Here is a 21,858-nt window from a genome sequence, read left to right on the forward strand (position 1 = left end):
TTCAGCAGTGAATGTGCAAAGTTTCACACATATCATACAGATCTACCAGGAATAAACTTGTTAACAATATGTCTCAAATTTTGCCTTTTGCGTTTCTTTTTTTGAAGAGTATATATGTATATCAAATACATATTACCGAAAAATATAATTGTATGCTTAAAGTGGCCAGAATTTCAAATTAATTGCATTAAGTTATAAGCAAACGTTATCTATAGGACAATAATGTGTGTGTTTTTCTTATAAAAAAAGCCACATCGCGCTATCTGTGGAGCCCAGCGAGGGGAATGGAACTCCTACTTTTCGTGTTGTGAATCCGTAGACTTACCACTGTACTAGTGTGTGTATATATACATAGATACACACACAAACCACAAAAATAGAGATAAATGACTGCTTACTTATACATATATATTGGCTAGTGTATAATTCTAAAAATGTATGTTTGTCATTTTGGAAAATCGTCTTTCGTTGGGAAACACATTACGAAGGGTGTGTTGTTTAATTAAGTTTAAATCACGTTAAATGAAGTACCAGAACGTTCATTGTACATATTTTCCTTCTTGCAGTTTCATTCATAAGAAAACTAAAATATGGAAATATTTTGTAGATCTAATTCACGAACACGAAAATTACTTCTGCATTAAAATTTTTATTTGTATTTAATACACCTAAAGTTCTGACAACCTAACTTTTAAAATTTAATGTAATATCATCATCTTCATCTGCCACTCAATTCCTTAAGGAACACAGGGCCGCAATCACTGCGGTTTCTGTAACAGGTTTTTAAGTGAGTAGGTTGTTAGCCCACTGCACCTAGCCGTCCCTAATTTAGTAGTGTGAGACTAGAGGGAAGGCAGCTAGTCATCACCACCCACCCTCAATTCTTGGGCTACTCTTTTACCAACGAAAAGTGGGATTGACCACATTATAACGCCCCCACGGCTGGGAATGCGAGCATGTTTGGCGCGAGGCGGGCGCGAACCCGCGACCCTCAGATTACGAGTCGCACGCCTTAACACGCTTGGCCATGCCGGGCCTTAGTGTAATATACTTCTAGAATTTTTGAAAAAATCTATTTTGTTATGAAAAAGCTCCCAAGTAATATATGTATTATCTAAGAGTATGCTGTAAAAGTGTAAGGAGAAAACATTTTGTTTTCATACTGCAGTTCAATATTTCATTTATTCCGCCTCTCGAACCCTCCAAATCAATATTTAAGTTTGTTTGTTTTTCCAGTAAACATTGGTACTTTATCTGCTCTATTATTAACTGTATTGAAATCATCAATGAACAGTGAAATGTAAATTTAAAAAAAAAATTAGATACAATAAAGAATACGTTTATCTTCTTCCTTGAGGGAAGACTGGATCATTTCATTGCATTAATGGTCTTTTTTTCACACCTGTTTTTGCTACTGTTTTAAAGGTTAACCTTTGCATGTATATTTTTCTCCACAGTTTCAGCTAATAACTTTTGATATCTGTTATTTTTAAGTTTCTGTTTCATTGGTGTAATTATACCCACTTGAGCAGAATAAATTCCGTCAAACAACATTAAACAACAGCATTTATTGTAAACACCATGCGAATGAAAACTGAGCTTTCCTTCACTTTTTTGGCACTACATTATTTATAAAAGTAAAAAAAAATGAAGATAGCCTTTGAATATGCATTTTAAAATATGAAACTATATCTAGCACAGTAATAGAATGTCTGAAATTATATAATTTAAATGGTTTTCTGATTAACTATAAATAGGACATAAATTCTTTTATCTTCTGTACAATAACTATCACAAATAAGCCATCTGAAGTCAGTTGTTTATATCTGACCAAGAAAATCATATAACCATAATAAGATTCTACTAAATTGAAAATCGTTCGTTCTATCTGTTATAAAAATAAGGATACGTAATAGAAATCAATTCATTGAAAATTATTATAAGATTAGAGGAGCTTCATTGATGAGTGTAATAGTTATTTATATGCCAGCAATGTGATAGGGTAGAAGGTCCATGTCTTTAGTATGGTCTGCTAACATTTAGAGTTTGTGGTTCTCATCAGTTGGATGCCCATTAAAGATAACAAAAAAAATCAGAAAAGGAGAATCCATGGGAAACATTTGTCACTTGACATACAGAAATAAAGATAGGGTATTTAATTGGATATTTACTTTTTCAATTATATGTTGCACAATAGAAACTTTTAACTCGTAAACTATATTTTACGCTGAAGTTTATTTACACACACTGGTATTAAAGCTGTTTTATAGAATTTGGAAGTAAATGTGCACATGTACATTATGAATAAACTAATATCTCAGGTCTATTCACGTCTCTGTTAAAATTATTTTATTACACTTCTGTTAATGTCACAAATAACAGCATTGACAACAATTATAATGGTGACATTGAATATGGTTCACAATTTCGAAGTAAGTGTCCTGAAAATACGAAAGTTTTCTTCATTAAACTTTAAGAAAAATATGATATTCCTGAAAACTCTGTAAAAAGTATTGTACTAGATGTGAGCCATTTATAACAAACGTAATCCAATTATTTGGCATCACATGTACATGACATTATCAAAACACTCAACTTCTCAAACAATGTGAAAAGAGGGTTTGCTGATTTTGGAAAAAAAAAATGGCGTTTTTGAAGAATCTTTATTGAAAGTTTATACTGATTGGTAAAGGAGGGAAATCTGTAAAAGGGCAGTTAGAATACATGGAAAATAAGGCAGCGTCTTTTAGCAAGCATAATAACCGTACTTTATTATGGTAAACACTTAAAAGAATATTAACTCTCTTCAAAGTTGAGCCAAATGTCGTGAGCTTGTTTTGTATGCAAATGATTTAAGACACTAAATCCACTCGAATAAATGAAGCATAAATTGTGCAGTGGTTCTTGTGTGAAACAATGAACATCCTGATAAAACAGAGGCCCACTGACAGTGATTCAATGCCAGGTAGTTATTTGCAAAGTAAAACGTATGTAAAGTGCTCTTTGTTAGAAGGTTTGGCAGCACTAGTAAGAAATGTGCTGTTTCCTGAGAAGACATGCCTAATTTATCGCTAATCTTTTGCCTAATCTTCCTCTCAAAAGTTTTGCGTCATTCCTTTAAGCAGACAACCTAAGTAGTCAGAAGATTATATTTTTAAGATTTTTTTCTGAGTAAAGAAGATAAAATGTGTAAATGTTGTACGGCCACATGTGAAGATATGTAAGAAACACAAGATTCTTATCAATTCAGGTCTCACACTAATATGTAGTATGAGGATCTATTTCAACAAGAGATTATACTAATTAAAGCGTGTATTATGGAGTAAAGTGATATTTATCGCACCGTAAGTCGCTTATTTTCATGAGACTTCTGGATATTTTGAAAAAATCATATGCAATATTTCTTATACTAAAATAGTCAATAGGTCAAAAACATGTTGTTAAAGCACATATTATTACATGGCCTTTTTGAAGCAACTTGACAGTAAACGAGTAATAAACATTATGAACTGTTTTTATTACGCTTATAAATCGTTTGTTGTCAATTAACTATCATATTAGCATAATAAGTTTACATACACAAATATGGCCTTTTGGTGGCGTTTACTCTGAATAGAAACCCATTTTAGTGACACAGTGGAACAAGTGTCTACTAAAACGTGATGGTTGATGACAATGCTGTATTTTATGACAGATCGTTTGGTCCAAGAAGGTTATCCATAACAGTGTTTGCTTTTCTTCTTGACTGAGATTGCAGAGTATGTATTTGCACCAAAACTGATATACCAGCACTATTCTTACCCGCATAGTACCATACTGTAATATAAGCAGCTTTTTAAAAGCTTGTTTCTTGATAATAGGCTGAAAGTAGAGCATCTTGTATAATCCAGTAACATGAAATATGAATGGTCTGAATCCGCAACATTATTAATGTTTGCTCCTTTCTGTAAAAGGGTACGAATTGAGTCAAACATATTATTTAATAGTTTGCTGTTACTTGTTGGCAACATGCTTGTCAATTTCCCAATGTCGTGCCACATAATCGAACATTCTAGTCAATATCGTTCAGAACCTGTTGAAAGATGTTGAATGTTAAGAAGAGAAACTTCGTCAATTTCACAAGATGGAAGTAATGTGGCAGCTGTATAACCAAAAATATATGTGTGGTTCTTGATGAAAATGATAGCGGGCCTACGTTTTTAAGGAAATAATGTGAAATTTTCCACTTAATTTAACTTAGACAATCGGGTGAACTAGTTGAGATGTCTTGGAAAAGTGTATGTTGCATAATATGGTCAGAACCTTATAATTTATCAGATTAAATTATCTCTCAGATCATTGTTCAACTCGTTGTTACCAAGTGCAAAGAGATATCTAAATTTTGTTTTTAACGAGTACTACGCATTGTGATATATATCTCTATTAACAGCAGAGGCGAACACATCACCTCAGGCTGAAAGTAATATCATTTAGTTCAAAGAGATCTTCCCAAATACAAAAGTGATTTTCATGGATGAAGATGTATCAGACCTCAAAGAAATGGCTAATTAAATCTTCTAACTAATCGAGATTTTACTCCATCTCCAATTCTTCAACAAGAAATATGATATATTTGTAGACCAAAAAGATAATGATTATATCAATGTAGTGCAATATATATATCCCAATGCATAGCATAACCTGAGAATAGAAAGTGACAATACACACAACACGTCATCTCAACTACTAAAGAACAGTCACAGAAACAGTGATCGGTGATACACAACAGTATAAATTGATATTATTAGTTGTATTATTGTATAAATAAGTGATACACCTATTTACCAATAGACCCTGTGCACAAAATGTGCTAGTTACAAAACAAATGTTCTGATCAGCTTCTGAATTATCTCAATAGCGATAAAAATAAAACCAAATGAAATTAATCACAAAATAAAGAAGTTTGTGTATGAAATAAGGATCAGATTTACAGTCGTCAAAGATATGACTCAGACTGGTGTCAATAGTTGGCCTCAGATCTTGTGAGTTTAGATGAAGAACTTCAGGAGAAACGAAGATAGCCCTCAAGTAATTAAGGAATCTTAATCCCAATATATTAAGCACCAGTTGGATGAGGTGTGTGTATATTTTGCTTATGATTAGGCTCCCAGCTGCCTTTCATAATATGTACGTAATTGTAACATCAGTGTCATTTGCTTATTAATGACTCATCATTGATGAATAATACCACCATTCAAATACAAATTATTGCTCAATGAATATTGATTTCGTTACGTAATGTGTTGAAGTAAATGACGTTCTGGCTCTTTATGTATACTTGCGGATTTCAACCATTTGTTTTGTGGTGAAAACTTTATTCGCCACACATTTCTTCATATACTGCATGCACACAATCACAGGTATGCTGCAACCAGAATGAATGCCAAGGGCTCCTTCGCCTTCTAACAGTGAACAGATACGTTATATAAAAGTACATTGTTCTGTTTCATCACGAAAGTCAAACCAAATTAAATGGTAGTTATAGTATAAGAGGCCATGTAGCGGTAAATTATACAAGGTAAAATATAATAACAATATACTATTTTACTCAAAAGATAGTTTTAATACATCTTTAAGTTGAACATTTCTGATGTTGTTTTAAGGTATCGCTAAAAATAGTTTTAGAAAATGTTATTTCAGTATTTTTCCTAGTTTTGTTTGTTTACCATCTTCACACAGTAAACTAACTTCACTAGATATTTCTAATTTTCTTTGCGGCTTGAACAAATCACTGAACTGTTTTGGAATTTCGCACAAAGCTACTCGAGGGCTATCTGTGCTAGCCGTCCCTAATTTAGCAGTTTAAGACTAGAGGGAAGGCAGCTAGTCATCACCACCCACCGCCAACTCTTGGGCTACTCTTTTACCAACAAATAGTAGGATTGATCGTCACATTATAACGCCCCCACGGCTGAAAGGACGACATGTTTGGCGCGACCGGGATACGAACTCGCGACCCTCAGATTACGAGTCGCACGCCTTAACACTCTTGGCCGTGCCGGGCCAAAAATGTGCCCGCCAGGGATCAAATCACTGAAAGGGAAAAGCATATTTGTCTGGAACTCAAGGCTTTCCAATGTCCAATCCGATACGATAACACTTGGTTACGTTCCGGCCTTTTACAGATGGAAGAGCTACAGTTCATTTATAGTTTATATTTAAAATGTTTGATGTTGGAATCACATTCTTTAGTGAAAAGCTTATACTTCAAATAAGCAGTAACTTTGAAAATGAATTAGCATTTTAGTTTATATTTAATAATTAAATCACGTGTTTATGACAGATTGTGAGATTATTATTTTAATAACTTTCGATATTTGTTTATCTCTAAAATGAAAGAGTGTGGATTTAAATAAAAATCTCCCCTTAAAATGGTTTGCTTGTGAAGTTTCTTTCTACATTAAATTATTTTAGTGATTTTTTTGTTTGTTATAATGATCTTTGAAAATCCATTAGAGAAACTCGTGTAAACGGATGTTTACTATAGTCTGCTGTTTTCACTAGCAGGCAAAGAAGTTTCTAAGCGACGTAATGATTAGGTGAGGTTGTCAAGTCTGTAGCTAACAATAGAAAATAAATCGTCCGGTGACATAGTAGAAAGAAAAATTAGTTTTATAACCCTATCAATAATGTGCAGTTATAATCTCCTCAGAAGTATACTACCAAAAAATAATTGTAATGTTTATCTTTTTTAGTTCTATATTTTGCCATGAGAATACTTTTTTATATTTTATCATAAAGGGCCTAAAACAATCCTTTTAGTTGTTAAGCAATCCTTATATGATATCGTTATATCAGGTTTCTGTTTATAAATTAATAACGCATTTCTGTCATATGTCGAAATTGGTTTATAGTACTTCCTATAATAGTTAGCTTCAGGAACCCAATTTTTCAAATAACAATTCGTCAAGTACACATCCAAAAAGGAAACTTGTCGAAAAGTTTCATGTACACCTATTAAAGTAAACAGACAGTGAACTTAACATAAACAACTTTGAATTAGAACCTTTGATAAAATAATTATTAAAAATTATTAACTTATTCTGAAATGTGCCCATTGATGTAGTTTTAGTTCATGTAGCATTTTAACTCAGTTATTTGAAACTGTATTAAGGCTTACTAAATCAATATATTGGTCAACTCTTATCATAATGCTTGTATTAAAATTTTAGTGGCTATGCATATAACTTTATACCGCTAACCACTGCTTATATATATTTTTTTCTACTAGTTGGAGTGAGTACGCGTCCCCTGTAATTTCATGAGTGATGAAAAGTTATCTTCGGACAGGAAATTCCTTCCCTTATAATTGTAATTATAAAAACTGCAAAACACAAAATTTGAAACCACAAGTTTCCAAGTATCTCCGCATAAGTTCAATGAATCCTTATGCCAAATTTGGTTGAAGATCCATTAATATGGGTTGAAATAATGGTAAAAAAACAAAAATGCCCATAAAAAACGCAAGATGAAAATTTGTTTGCAACCTCTCATAGACCAAGTGAACCTCCACATAAATTTTGATGAAGATCCAACCACATCTTGCAAACTAATTACTTGGATATATAACATACAGTACTAGTATATTTATATAGATAACACTAAACTTTTTTCTACTTATAACCAATCGTTACTGCTTATTTTTTACAGCATTGTTTACATGGAAGAAGATATATCGCATGATAATCTGTTTTTTCACATACGGCAGAAAGAGATTACAGCACGTGTAAAAGTTCGTTTCTTACTTATATTTGTATAACGAAAAAACTGTAATCAGTTTTGATATGGAATTAGTTATTATGTTATTTGCTTTCACCAATTTAACACAATACATTTCTTATCTGAGCAATCTTGTTTTTATGTGGAACTTAATCATGTAGATTTTTTTTTCTTTAACAGTTTGAAACAGTTTGTTTGTTGGTTGTTTAATATCTGCGCTGGTCAGTATTATCCACCATAATCAGATACTGAAATTTGACCGTTACTCTTATTAAAAATCAACGACGATCCTAAAATGCGAAGTATATACACATACGTGTTAAATAATAATGTTAACGTAAAGCGATATAAATTGTAAGTTGCAAATGAAGCAAAACACACTTGAAAGAATACACTAAAGATATGGATTACTTACATCATAGAAGTAGTAAATCATTGTCACCCAGGTATAGCTAGAAATATTGTTATTACGAGATGATTTTGTAATATTGGTTATCGTCATTTTTTTATTTGTATTTCAAAACTATTTATCGTTATTTTTAAATAATATATGAAACTACGTCCATTCTTACATCAGTATGAACAGTTTATTTAGTTTCCGTCTTTGAATGTTATAGAGTTTGGTTTGGTTTGAATTTCGCGAAAAACTACAAGAGGACTATCTGCGCTAGCCGTCCCTAATTTAACAGTGTAAAACTAGTCATCACCATCCACAGCCAACCCTTAGGTTACTCTTTTACCAACGAATAGTGGGATTGACAGTAACATTATTACGCCCCAAGTGCTGAAATGGAGGAGCATGTTTGGTGTGACGGGCATTCGAACTCGGAATATTTTAGAGTTCGAATTCAAAGAATTGTTTATACAACTTGTACAATAAAACGTAATTTGAAATTACTCTAGTAATTTGAAACGAAGTAAAACAAGCAGAAGCTAGATTTAATATATCATTTCTAACTTTTAATATTTAATACAGTAATAAATTACGTTTAATAACAATTCAGTAACATTTTTTGGCTTTAATTACACTTAACGGCCTGGCATGGCCAAGCGCGTAAGGAGTGCGACTCGTAATCCGAGGGTCGCGGGTTCGCGCCCGCGTCGCGCCAAACATGCTCGCGCTTCCAGCCATGGAGGCGTTATAATGTGACGGTCAATCCCACTATTCGTTGGTAAAAGAGTAGCCCAAGAGTTGGCGGTGGGTGGTGATGACTAGCTGCCTTCCCTCTATTCTTACACTGCTAAATTAGGGACGGCTCGGTGCAGTGGGCTAACAACCTACTCACTTAAATACTTGTTGAAGAATCCGCAAGCGATTGCGGCCCTATGTTCCTAGATGGAATCTAATGGTGATAACTAACTAATTACACTTAATACTATTTTGTTCATCTTGTAAACCGTTTGTAATTCACTATTCAAAGTATAATATATCGACGTTAGAATCAAGTTATGATAACAACGCATGTCAACTAAACATTTAAAGCAAAAAGAAATATCAATTCTCTTGTTTTGAAACTGAATCATAGAAATATATTCTTTTCAGTAACTGAAGTTCAAGGTTATGATAAATAAAAACTATGTATTTTCAGATTCAGATATCTGAATTAAAAAGTTGTAGTTAAAGTTGTCTTTACAGTTTAAAGAAAATTAAAACCAGAACAACCACGCAAAACAAGAAATCTACGTATTTATCATGCTAATATATATGACTAATTAAAAGTACCGAGAATCTATGACACGTAAACAATAATTTAGATCAATATTTTAATTATATACTCCCCCACTGGTACAGCAGTAAGCCCACGGATTTAAACCACTAAAATAAGGGGTTCAATTCCCCTCAGTGGACTCAGCAGATAGCCCGATGTGGCTTTGCTATAAGAAAACACATACATATAAAATTAAACTTTACGCTAGATGCTCCTGATCGTTAAATGTGCTCGGATATTACTTTAAAATTTATTCAATAAACAAATCAAATTTGAATAAAATAAAAAAAAAAAACGTGTATAATCAGTGAGTTTCTCTATATTTTTTCTTATAGCAAAACCACATGGGGATATCTGCTGTGTTCACAGAGAGAAAGGTATTGATGCCCATGATTTTAACGTTATAAATCCGTGGAGTTACTGCTGTCTCAGCGGGGTACTTTGTATACAAACCCCCTGCCTATCAAATGTTATTTGAAAATGTTATAATGATACTTGAGTACAAAACTACACAGAACTCTCTTTTTTCATCCAGGACAATCAGTGAAAATATTTTTTAAAAGAAATGGTATATCACAGAAAACAGTAAAGAAATATTTCCAGATGCAAATCTTTTCTTCCATCCAGTTTTTTTTTCTCTCGCTCTTACAAGGTGTTCTCATGTTGTTACTTTTTCTTTCTTGCTCTCTCTTTTCGCACAAAAATGTTCTAAATAAGCCTTTGCAAACTTCTACCTCCTACCAGATCTATACTGATAATCGAACGTGTTGATTCTACAATGTTCACTTTTTTTGCTCAGCACACATCCCTCGCTGAATCCTTCATATTGATATTTGAACCATATAACCATAACTTTTGCAGGAATGATTAACATAAAATGGAAAGACTCATAAAAGCAAATGACTTTCGTTTTCATCTATCATGTGTAATAGAGCATAAACTGTTGAAAGTTCTGTGAATTGAAATTCATTGTCTCTGCGTTTTAGAATTTTCACACAAAGCTACAAGAAGAATATCTACGGATAGCCATCTCTAATTTTAATTTAATAGACTACAGAAAACTATCTAGTCAACAGCGTTCTTTGCCAACACTGGAACTACTTTTTTGTGAAAGAGTAGTGAAATTTTACTGTCACTCTTACAACTGCCTCAAAGTGCTGAACATATCTTTGTAATAACGGGACGAGAACCATGAACTAACGGATTCAAAGTTCAAACAAGTAACTTTTAGATAGCTCCTAACTCATTGGAATTTTAAGTTTTACATTTCTTGTTGTTCCCCGGCGACACAGCAGAATGACTGTGGACATAAATTTTTATAAACCGGTTTTCGATACCGTTGTGGGCAGACCACAGATAGCTCTTTTTGTCGCCTTGTGTTTAATAACAAACAACTACATTGCTTCTTACACAGCTAAAAAAGAAGAAACCAATTTATTTCTCATGATACATTTACTTAAAAATACCTCTATTCTGTTATGCATGAGTTCAGTTGGAACTTTAGCTAATGTTCAGCACCCATCACTACAAATACGTGTTTTATTGTAATCGATGCTAGTTTAACGATAATATGTTTACAAAACTTCTAAGCCGATGACGTATTTACTGGCGAAACCACGGTCGTAATAGATGAAATACTTGTGAAAAGTAAAAATTTATTCAATTCAGTAATTATAGAATTTCCACAAAGTATCAACGGTTTCAAGTATTAAATATACTTAACCTTATGTTTACGATGGTAGAACCTATGTTCCCTTGATCACTGAAAAATGGCATATTAGAAAAAAAAAAGACCTTTGTTTCACTTTCCAACATAAAAGTAAAAATATAATAGATCAGGAACACGAAAACAGTAATAGTAATATAAGCAACACATAAACACAGTGTTACAAAAATATCACTGGTAGGTGTTGCAGCAGTTAAAGAGATAGATAAGTTTATATATAACATTGGAAACAACGGCTTATTGTTAAAAATAAGTAGTGGGTGTTGCAGCAGTTAAAGAAGTGGATAAGTTTATATATAACATTGGAAAAAACGGCTTATTGTTAAAAATAAGTAGTGGGTGTTGCAGCAGTTAAAGAAGTAGATAAGTTTATATATAACATTGGAAACAACGGCTTATTGTTCAAAATAAGTAGTGGGTGTTGCAGCAGTTAAAAAAGTGGATAAGTTTATATATAACATTGGAAACAACGGCTTATTGTTAAAAATAAGTGCAAACATAACTTACGCTCCGTCAAAGGGTGTTTGTATTCCATTATTTTTGCTTCCACCTGTTCCGAAAATCATGTTTTGCCTGCCGAACCCCTTAACATCCATTTGTTTCTTTTGTATTAATTCAAAACTAATAAAAAAGTTACGAACCCTTACTAGAATCGGTTATCATATTAAATTGATCATACATTGTTACTTGAAAGTACGCGTTCTTTCAGGACTTTTTTATCGATAATTCACTGCTACAAATTTCCCGGGAGATAGCCAATCAGATACATTTACAAATTTTTATTCGTTCTTAAACATGTACACCTGCAAAACATTTTAGTCATCAAGTACATTTTATATCATTATAAATCCATTAGGAATTTTGGTATCAATACAATAAAAAGCGCAATTTCTTAGATATTTTAAAGGAAGTTTCACACCCTTGTTAAACACAATAGCCTAAGGTGATTGAACTGACTGGTGGTTTAGTGATTAACAAGGCTAAAGGCAGTGTACAGGCTAACGTAAATATGACAAAAACGACAAAATATTTCAGTTTGGTTTGGTTTTAATTTCACGCAAAGCTACTCGAGAGCTATCTTCTCTAGCCGTTCCTAACCTAGCAGTGTAAAACTATATGGAAGCCAGGTAGTCATTACCCCCAACCGCCAACTCTTCGGCTACTCTTTTACCAACGAAAAGTGGGATTGACTGTCATATTATAATGCCCTCACGGCTGAAAGGGCAAGCATATTTGGTGTGACGGGGATTCGAACCTGCAACCCTCAGATTACGAGTCGAGTGCCTTAACCACCTAGCCTCACAAAAGTGTTGGTTTGTCTCTAATTCACTATACACGAATATATATATAAATGTTAAATAGATTTAATTTATCATATTTCAAGGTTAAAGTATTAATGATTCTAAATTCTTGCTTACTTTATACCTATGTAGCGAAGACTTATGAGTTATACATGTTGTAATAAGTATGGAAATAAACTAAAAATCCTTATATATTCTAATTAACGTAGGTTAGCAAATAATTAGTGATACACAAGGTTTCTATGCTTTCGTCTAGACATTCCTTGACATGACTAGGTGATTAAGATGCACAGTTCGTAAACTGCAGGTTGAGAGTTCGAACTTCCATCCCTTTAAGATTCTCGCTCTTTCAGTTGTAGGGACGTTATAAAGTTAAGTCAATTCCACTAGTCATTTACAAAAGGGTTGCTCAAGAGTTGGTGCTTGGTGGTAATGACCAACTGTTTTCCCTCTAGTATTTCACTGCTAGATCAAGGACAGCTAACGCATATAGATCTTGTATACCTTTCTGCAAAATTCAAAAAACAAACAAAACAAGTTTACTCAAGTCAATCTTCTTTTCAGAGAAGATTTGTGACTTTGATAAGTCACTTGAGAGTCTATGGTAAGTTTCAAGATTTAGGTCATAATGATTTCTGTGGGACAATATTTAAATTGTTAAAAGAATAGTCACACTGACTTTTACATTATTTTGCGTACAAAATATTTAAATTGTTAAAAGAATAGTCACACTGACTTTTACATTATTATTGCGTACAAAATATTTAAATTGTTAAAAGAATAGTCACACTGACTTTTACATGATTATTGCGTACAAATATTTAAATTGTTAAAAGAGCAGTCACACTGACTTTTACAGAATTATTGCGTACAAAATATTTAAATTGTTAAAAGAGCAGTCACACTGACTTTTACAGGATTATCGCGTACAAAATATTTAATTTGTTGAAAGAGCACGAATTCACGCTTAAGCAATATCGAAATTGTAAAAGAGCAAAAACGGGTCAAACAATATTTACAGAAACACCTAACCAGTAATCTTCCTTTGTTTTTAATAATATAAAAATATACAATTTTCAGCAATAAATAATTATTTAATTTTTAAAAACTGTAAGTACATAAACACTAATGAAGATATGGTTCATTTGGACAGTCAATTAAATGTTTTTGGGTCCCGAGACCTATGACAACCGTAAGTGCACCAGCAGATTAATTGATAGCGCCAATTCCTCTCGAGATAGCCGTCCTTCATTCAACTGTAAAACGTGAAAGTCTATAGCGAAAGAAGTTAGTAATAACCAACCACTGTCGACTCTTGGATACTTTTGCACGAACGAAAAGTGTGGTTGATCGTAACATTATAACGTCTCCACCGCTCAAAAGGTGAGCGTAGATGGTGATGGAAATTCGAACCCGCTACCCTCCTACTGTGAGTCGAGATTTATGTCATGCTTTACTCAGTATCCAACAAGTGGAAAAATAACTGCCCACATTATTAACACCTATTACTTTCTTTAACATGAGAGATTTGATTTGTTTTGAATTTAGTGCAAAACTACACAAGGGCTATCTGCGCTGACCGTCACTAATTTAGCAGTGTAAGACTAGAGGGAAAGCAGCAAGTTATCATCACCCACCGCTAAATCTTGAGTTAATCTTTCACTAACGAATAGTACATTGACCGTTATATTATAACGCTCCCACGGTTAAAAGAACAAACATATTTGGTGTGATAGGGATTCGAACATGCAACTCTCAAATTATCAGTCGAGTGCCCTGAAAAAAAATGTGATTATTGTTTGATTTTGAAAGTTGTAATGATTAACCAATCGTAAATAATTTCAACAATAAATAAATTAATTACTTTTCTAAGCGTGACATAACCAGATCATTTCCGCATTCGACTCGTAACTTGAGGATCAGGGGTTCGAATCTCCGTTACATCAAACATGCTTGTCATTTCACCGTAAGGGTATTATGATATGATGATCAATCCCACTATTCGTGGGATTGAGAGCATCCCAAGGGTTGGCGATAGGTGGTGTTGACTAGCTGCCTTCCCTCTTGTCTTACACTGCTAAATTAGGGACGGCTAGCGCAGATAGCCCTCGAGTAGCTTGGCATGAAATTCAAAACAAACCAAAACCAGTTATTTTTCTTTCTCTCCTGATCATAATAAACAATTCAAGAGCGATTTAAAAAATCATGTTATTAAATTTAATGTAATTTAAACAAAAGTTGACGTGGTTCGTACTCATCGAATATCATTTTCTGAACTCAAAATATTTACGTTTTTAGAAAAATGTAGCAAATCTCTAACTACGGATATAACTGTCTTACATTTCCTAGAGTAAGGCTATAAAATACATTTCTTAAGCTTATTAAGAAAGTTTGGAACCGTTTATGTCTTTTCAGTTAATAAAAAAATACTACTTCTCTTTCTTGAAAGGCTCATATTATTTTTCCAACCAACTAAGATTGTATCTAGTGGCGCCATAAACACTTTAATCTGTATATAAATTAGACAAGTTGCTAAACAATATAAAAGTTGTTTTGCATTTATTTAACAGCAAATTTTCTTATTCAGACGACGAATATTATTTAGAGCACGGTTTCTGTGGCAGCAAGATCGTGAATTTTCAGATTCATGGACTGGGAACGACATCAACTGGTCACACCCGATCATATAATGGACTATCTACACTTTCGTCACTCCTATAATGTATATAATTATTGGTAAATACGATTCCATTATATATTATACATTTTTGAATGGAGTTTGATCTAAGGTGGAAAATGTAGTTTGACGAATGAGGACCGAAGCATTAAGAATGAAAAATGTAGTTAAAGCTGTGGAATTTTAGAACATCGAGATATTATTTAATCTTTATCTATATTCATATATTTACTATCTTAGATACTGTTAAGGTAATGTTGGTTTATGACTTAGACATAGAATGTTTCGTTCCTTTGCTAATTTTATGGGAAACCTACTTAAGTGATGTCTCTCCAAATCTGTGTAGACCTTTATTTTCTGTACTCTAATAAAGCGAATTCATTTGTTCTAGAGAGTTTAAACACATTTCAGATATATTATTTTAATGGTGATTCTCCATAAATAAGTAATTTGAGTATAATTACTTAATCATTTCTCACGAATTAATTTGCATTTTCGTGAAACAAACCTTTACACGTTTCAAAGCTAATGGAACTGTTTTTCATTTACAGGTTTCCAAGTTTATTACTTCGATTTCCATAATCAGTTTCATGTTAATCGTTAATATAAGAATAAGCTTAGAATGTTACATTTTTGCAGACACTTATGTATATATTTATATGAAAACGAAATATGTTATATGTTTATCCACTAACTTCTCACACACAGTTAAACCAACCTCTACCGAAGTTGTTATGGTGACTTCAACGAACCTCTAAAGTAACAAAGAGAAGTCAATATTCTTATATTCTTTCTGTCCAGATGTCACGCCGAAAAATTTGGAAATATAAGTGTGAGATTACAGTTGAAAACAGCTTAGTAAATGTTGTGATGAGTAATCAAATCCAATCCACTATACGCACGTCTTAGAACTACTGGCACATAGAAATCATAATAATTGGATCATATTACCCATTACCTATACCTCGTTGTCAAGGAGACTCACTACCGCAACATTACCAAATTTCATCCAATAGTAATCCTCTGTTACAACTCTATAATAGTGTGCATGGTTTAGCCGCAGTACAATTGAATTCTGAAAATGCCAAATACAAGAACTGTTCTTTAGCTTAGGAGGGTAAAAAAGTTACAATGAGAAAGACATTTCAAACAAAAAAACCAACTCTATATACATATAAAAGCGAGACTGTATGATTGTCCGTCAGCTAGCCCTTCACACATTGTTTGACCAGTCTCCACCAGACTTGACATGATTACTTCTATGGTCCCCAGAAGTACAATGGAGGGATCAAATTCCCAGTGGGGTTGAACCTAATCTAATTCTGGATAAAAAGAAATAAATACAACTTGGCACAGTGACACAGGATAACATGCGTAAGGTAATCAAGCTGGAAGGCTGTACCCCATTTAATATATATATAGATAACTGTCAATATGTGTGTTTCTTTATTTGATCCTTGTACGTTTTTACATTTCTTGATCAGCCGGCACCAGTAATACATGATCGCAAGAAGAAGAATATTATCCCCATGGACACCAGTGTTATTTCATATTTAATTTCGAAAAACTACCGAATCATTATAATTAAACATACTGATACAAGATGAAATAAGGAAAATCGTAGGGGGGGGTGAATCCCAGTCTAATTCATCACAATTAAACATACTGATACAAGATGACATAAGGAAAATCGTAGGGGGGGGGAATCCCAGTCTAATTCATTACAATTAAACATACTGATACAAGATGACATAAGGAAAATCGTAGGGGGGGTGAATCCCAGTCTAATTCATTACAATTAAACATACTGATACAAGATGACATAAGGAAAATCGTAGGGGGGTGAATCCCAGTCTAATTCATTACAATTAAACATACTGATACAAGATGACATAAGGAAAACCGTAGGAGGGGTGAATCCCAGTCTAATTCATTACAATTAAACATACTGATACAAGATGACATAAGGAAAATCGTAGGGGGGGGTGAATCCCAGTCTAATTCATTACAATTAAACATACTGATACAAGATGACATAAGAAAAATCGTAGGGGGGTGAATCCCAGTCTAATTCAATACAATTAAACATACTGATACAAGATGGCATAAGGAAAATCGTAGGGGGTCGTTGTATATTAGTTCACCAATTTTCACCAAACTTTGCACGAAGATTCCGAAAAAATGGAAAATTCCACTCTAAAAGAAATCTTCAAAACGTGTGTAACTACATAGTGAGAGAACCACTTTTCAAGGTTAATTTCCTAAAATCAAATATGTTTTTTTTTTTCAATTTTAGGCTAAATGTGTAGCTCACTTTTTGTAGTTTTTCAGATGTATGTTTAAATATGATCAATGAACGCATCCATGGAGCTCCAACTTCGAAGGTGGACGTGGATAATGTACCCCAAATTATAGATTATAATCTGATTGTAATACCTTGTCCTGGGAATGTGTGTGAAGTGATATTTGTGTAAGGACATGACGTACATTAACCCTTGATTATAGTGTGATTGTAATACCTTGCCCTGGGAGTGTGTATGAAGTGATATTTGTGTAAGTATCTGATGTAGATTAACTCTTGATTGCAGTGTGATTGTTTATAGTGGCATTCGTGTGGGTGAGTGGTATTTACTATCGTGTTCTTACAACTTCTTCTTTGTAAGAGAACGTAATGAAATACATTAATGATAATATTTTACTGGAAAAATCTAGACGAATTTGACTGTGAAAGAAATGGAACGATTGTATGGAAATATAGAACAGATTTTAATTAGGTACAAGACATATTCTGGCTGTAATTACAATTACAAGCACTTGTACTTTTTGCTTTAGGAGTGAACTTCCTTAACCTCTTGGGTAGGTCAGTGTTTGTGTGTGTGAAGGATGGACAACAACGTGATGTCTGCAACCTGTGTCTTAGTAAAGTCGGACAGTCTGAATATTGTTCCTAAACAGGGTGGTTAGGTTTATGGTGGTGACGTAAGAGGATTGTTTTGCACGCTCAGCAACTAGATTGCGGATATCTGGTTCGCGAGCTAATGACATCACGTCAACTCTCCAGCGATGAGGTTCGTGTACGGATACTATGGTTTTTGTAAACATGCTGTCGCTCAGAAAAAGAAGACGAAGGCGAGAACTTCGTGATTAAATAGCAAGGTTTAATTTCAATTAATTTAAAAACTAGTGTTCTCATTTGTATTGTATTGAGATGTTCGACAAACCTACGTACACTTTTCTTTGGTAATATCCAACGCTAATTTTTCGTAGTGTGATTTCGAGAAACCTTTCACCGATGACATTATTTCTTATTCTATATTGCTACGTTGATTGTATGGCTATTTTATTTATCTAATATTTCGGGTTGAGAAAGCTTTGTTATTATATTTTCTTATAAAGATGGACCTATTATATTTATCAAATATACTGTTTTTTTATTAAAATTTTGTTTTGCTTAATATGCTCCTATCACTGAAGCCACTGTCGTCAAAATTTATTTTGTTATTTACAAACAGTAAAATGTGCAGATTTTGATAACATTCTTGTTTGTGATTTCAATTGTATATCCCATGTTTCTGTAGACGAATTTCCTGATAGTTGTTAATAATCTCTGTCGTCAACAGTGGTTGCACATTTTTCACCATTGGATGTTTTATTTTTCTTCCGATTTAATTTCAAGCAGCAGTTTACTTGGCGTCAGTATGTTGCTCTTGGATTAAAACTCCCGAATTGCTAATGTAATGATTTCCACTTGATGCAACTTTATGTTTCTGGTTTTACTTTCGTTTCTCCAGAGTAATTATCCTCTTTCTTGTTAAATAGATTTTCAGTTTCGTGAGATTGTTCGTAGCTGTGGATATTATATTTTAATAATAAATATTAGTTAAATGATTTTGTCAATACAATTTCCAGTTAAATTACTCCTCATAGGAAGTGACAAAAATATACTACTGATCTTTGTAGTCGGTATGTTAAACTTACGTGGGAACTGTGTGTTTATCTCACAGTTTTGGTTGCTGACGAGTGAGGAAGCTCTCTTCCCGGTGGTGTTCATTTGAACAGGAGTTACGGCTTTTGAAGAATTGCTCTTCTCGCTTTCATTTACGATTGTATGATCTGCAGGCTCAACTTGAGTGTATTGATTTTGTTCATGGAATAGTATTACGTTCTTGTATTTGTTAGATTGAGGAAGGCGAACGATCGGCTAAATATTTTTTTTTTTACGTTCTGAACGTCATCATTGAGGTTACTTGCAAATTATGAGTTTGTCTAATGAGGACAGGTCGTTGATTCGTAGACGCCGTGAGATTGAATAACATTCAAACAGAACCTGGTCTAAGTTGTATCAAACAGAAGGATTCGACGTTTCGTCTTTACGTTGATTCACATGTTAAGTTTCGTGGTGATTGTGATCTGATACTGTGTCATTCTGATTCTCAGCAGGTTTTTATCAGCCGTTTCTGGGATGGAAAGAGAAAAATGGCTTTGGATATACATGGTTCTGCTTTACAATTTTAGAGCTTCATACTCTTTTTTATTGAAGTACTTGAACTATGTATGCTTAATCACTTGAACTATGTATGCTTAATCACTTGAACTATGTATGCTTAAACACATATTTTGTTTTTATTGTTTATTTAAAGTATGCACTAAGATTTTATGAATTTATCTTCCTAAAGGTAGCAATTGTTGTTGTTTTGAATTTTGCACAAAGCTACACAATGGGCTATCTGTGCTCTGCCCACCACGGGTATCGAAAGCCGATTTTTAGCGTTGTAAGGCGGCAGACATACCGCTGAACCACTGGGGGCAGAGGTGGTTACAGAAGTTTAGTTTCTAATGGTCGCTCTACTACCACGTTAAATGTATATTATAAACTTTTGGCACGATTCTCAGCAAATAAACATTCACGTTCAATCCTAAAATAAGACCTTCAACTGACATAACTTAAGTACATTTCATCTCACCTTTATCTTGAACTTTCAGGAAATTTATAAACAACTTTAAAAATTAGGTACTTACACAATATCCCCATTCAGAATACATATGATTTGATGCATTGAACGTGAATGTTTGTCTTTTTTAATCATCTTGGTTTTGTTCCTCAGTTTTTAAGTTGGTTGCACATTTGTTATAATGATGTTGTTGGCACAGTATAAGGTGTCCTTGGTGGTAATATTTTTGTTCATTGTAAATTTATCCTTGTTCATTTCCTTTCACATACAGAAGTCTAGTTTACCAACCTACTAACTGACACGATATTCGCAGATATAGTCTCCTTGTCTTATGTTTGAGACATTTGTGAGGTTTATAGGAAGGTTTCTGGTGGTTGGCTTTACTATGTCAAAAGTAGTGTTTGTGGATGGTGAGCTCTCTTTAAGAGAATACTGCTTGTGATGTTTTTAGGAAAGATAACTATAATCTCCGTATCTTGGGTATAATTGTTCATAGCAATCCTTTATGATGGATTATTCTAATTGGATAGTTGTGGGAGGGGACGCTAAAATCAAACGTATTCCTACTCTTGGATGCTATCGATTTTATCTGCCGGTTAAAACCTTGGTTGTTAATTCTTTTGTAGCGACTTTTATTCGATATTCTGCTCAATTATGATATCTTAATATGCCACTTGGTGGACCGGTTATAAATATAAGTAACCTTATGTCTGAGTACGTATGTTTCTCGCTTTAAATTATTGTAGAAATGGGGATTTTCATGAGGTTTGGGCTTCATTAAATGAGTTATTTTGTTGGTACGTATGTGAGTCTGGAGTGGTCGTATTGAGATTGTGATTTGTGCTTTGGATTTTACAGCCTTCAAATCCATCTATTCATAAAATATGTCGAATTGGTTTGTTTGTTTGTTTTTGAACTTCGCGCAAAGCTACACGAGATCGATCTGCGCTAGCCGTCCCTAATTTAGACTAGAGGGGAGGCAGCTAGTCATCACCCCTCACCACCAACTCTTGGGCAACTCTTTTACTAACGATTGACATTCACTTAACACAGCCCCCACGCCTGAAAAGGCGAGCATGTTTGGTATGAGGGGGATTCGAACCCGCGACTCTCGAATTGTGAGTCGAACGCCTTAACACACCTTAAGGCCTCTACAATTTTGCCGGGCCTTTTTGAATTGGATTCTCCTCACAGATGTGTCTCTAATGGATCCCGCTTCTGACTTAAGGGAGATTTTTAATCGATCTGAGTTTCGCAATCCATTATTGACTGATAATCAAGGACAATTTCTTTATTTTAAGGAGTTTGTGGATGCTGATATCAAACGACTTCGGCATATTTTATATGAAATGTTTCCACGGTGGTTACGGAAGGTTGTGTATGTGTGTGTGTTTTCTTATAGCAAAGCCACATCAAAGTATCTGCTAAGCCCACCGAGGGGAATAGAACACCTTATTTTAGCTTTGTAAATCCGTAGACTTACCGCTGTACTATTAAGGGGCTTTTGCGGAAGAAATCCTTTGTTTATTTATACAATGATGTTAGTGTTACTGTTGTTACGTATTATAATTTTTCTCTGAAGAGTCTCCGACTTATTATGCTACAAATCCTTTTCCAAATAACTAAAAATTTTAATTTAAAATTAACTAATTATGCATTAAATGTAAGATACTTGCCAAGAAGATAAATACACATAATTTTTAAAATTAATACAAATATATTATAATATACAAAA

The sequence above is a fragment of the Tachypleus tridentatus genome, chromosome 12 (genome assembly GCF_004210375.1).
Source record: "Tachypleus tridentatus isolate NWPU-2018 chromosome 12, ASM421037v1, whole genome shotgun sequence".
Lineage (NCBI taxonomy): Eukaryota > Metazoa > Arthropoda > Merostomata > Xiphosura > Limulidae > Tachypleus > Tachypleus tridentatus.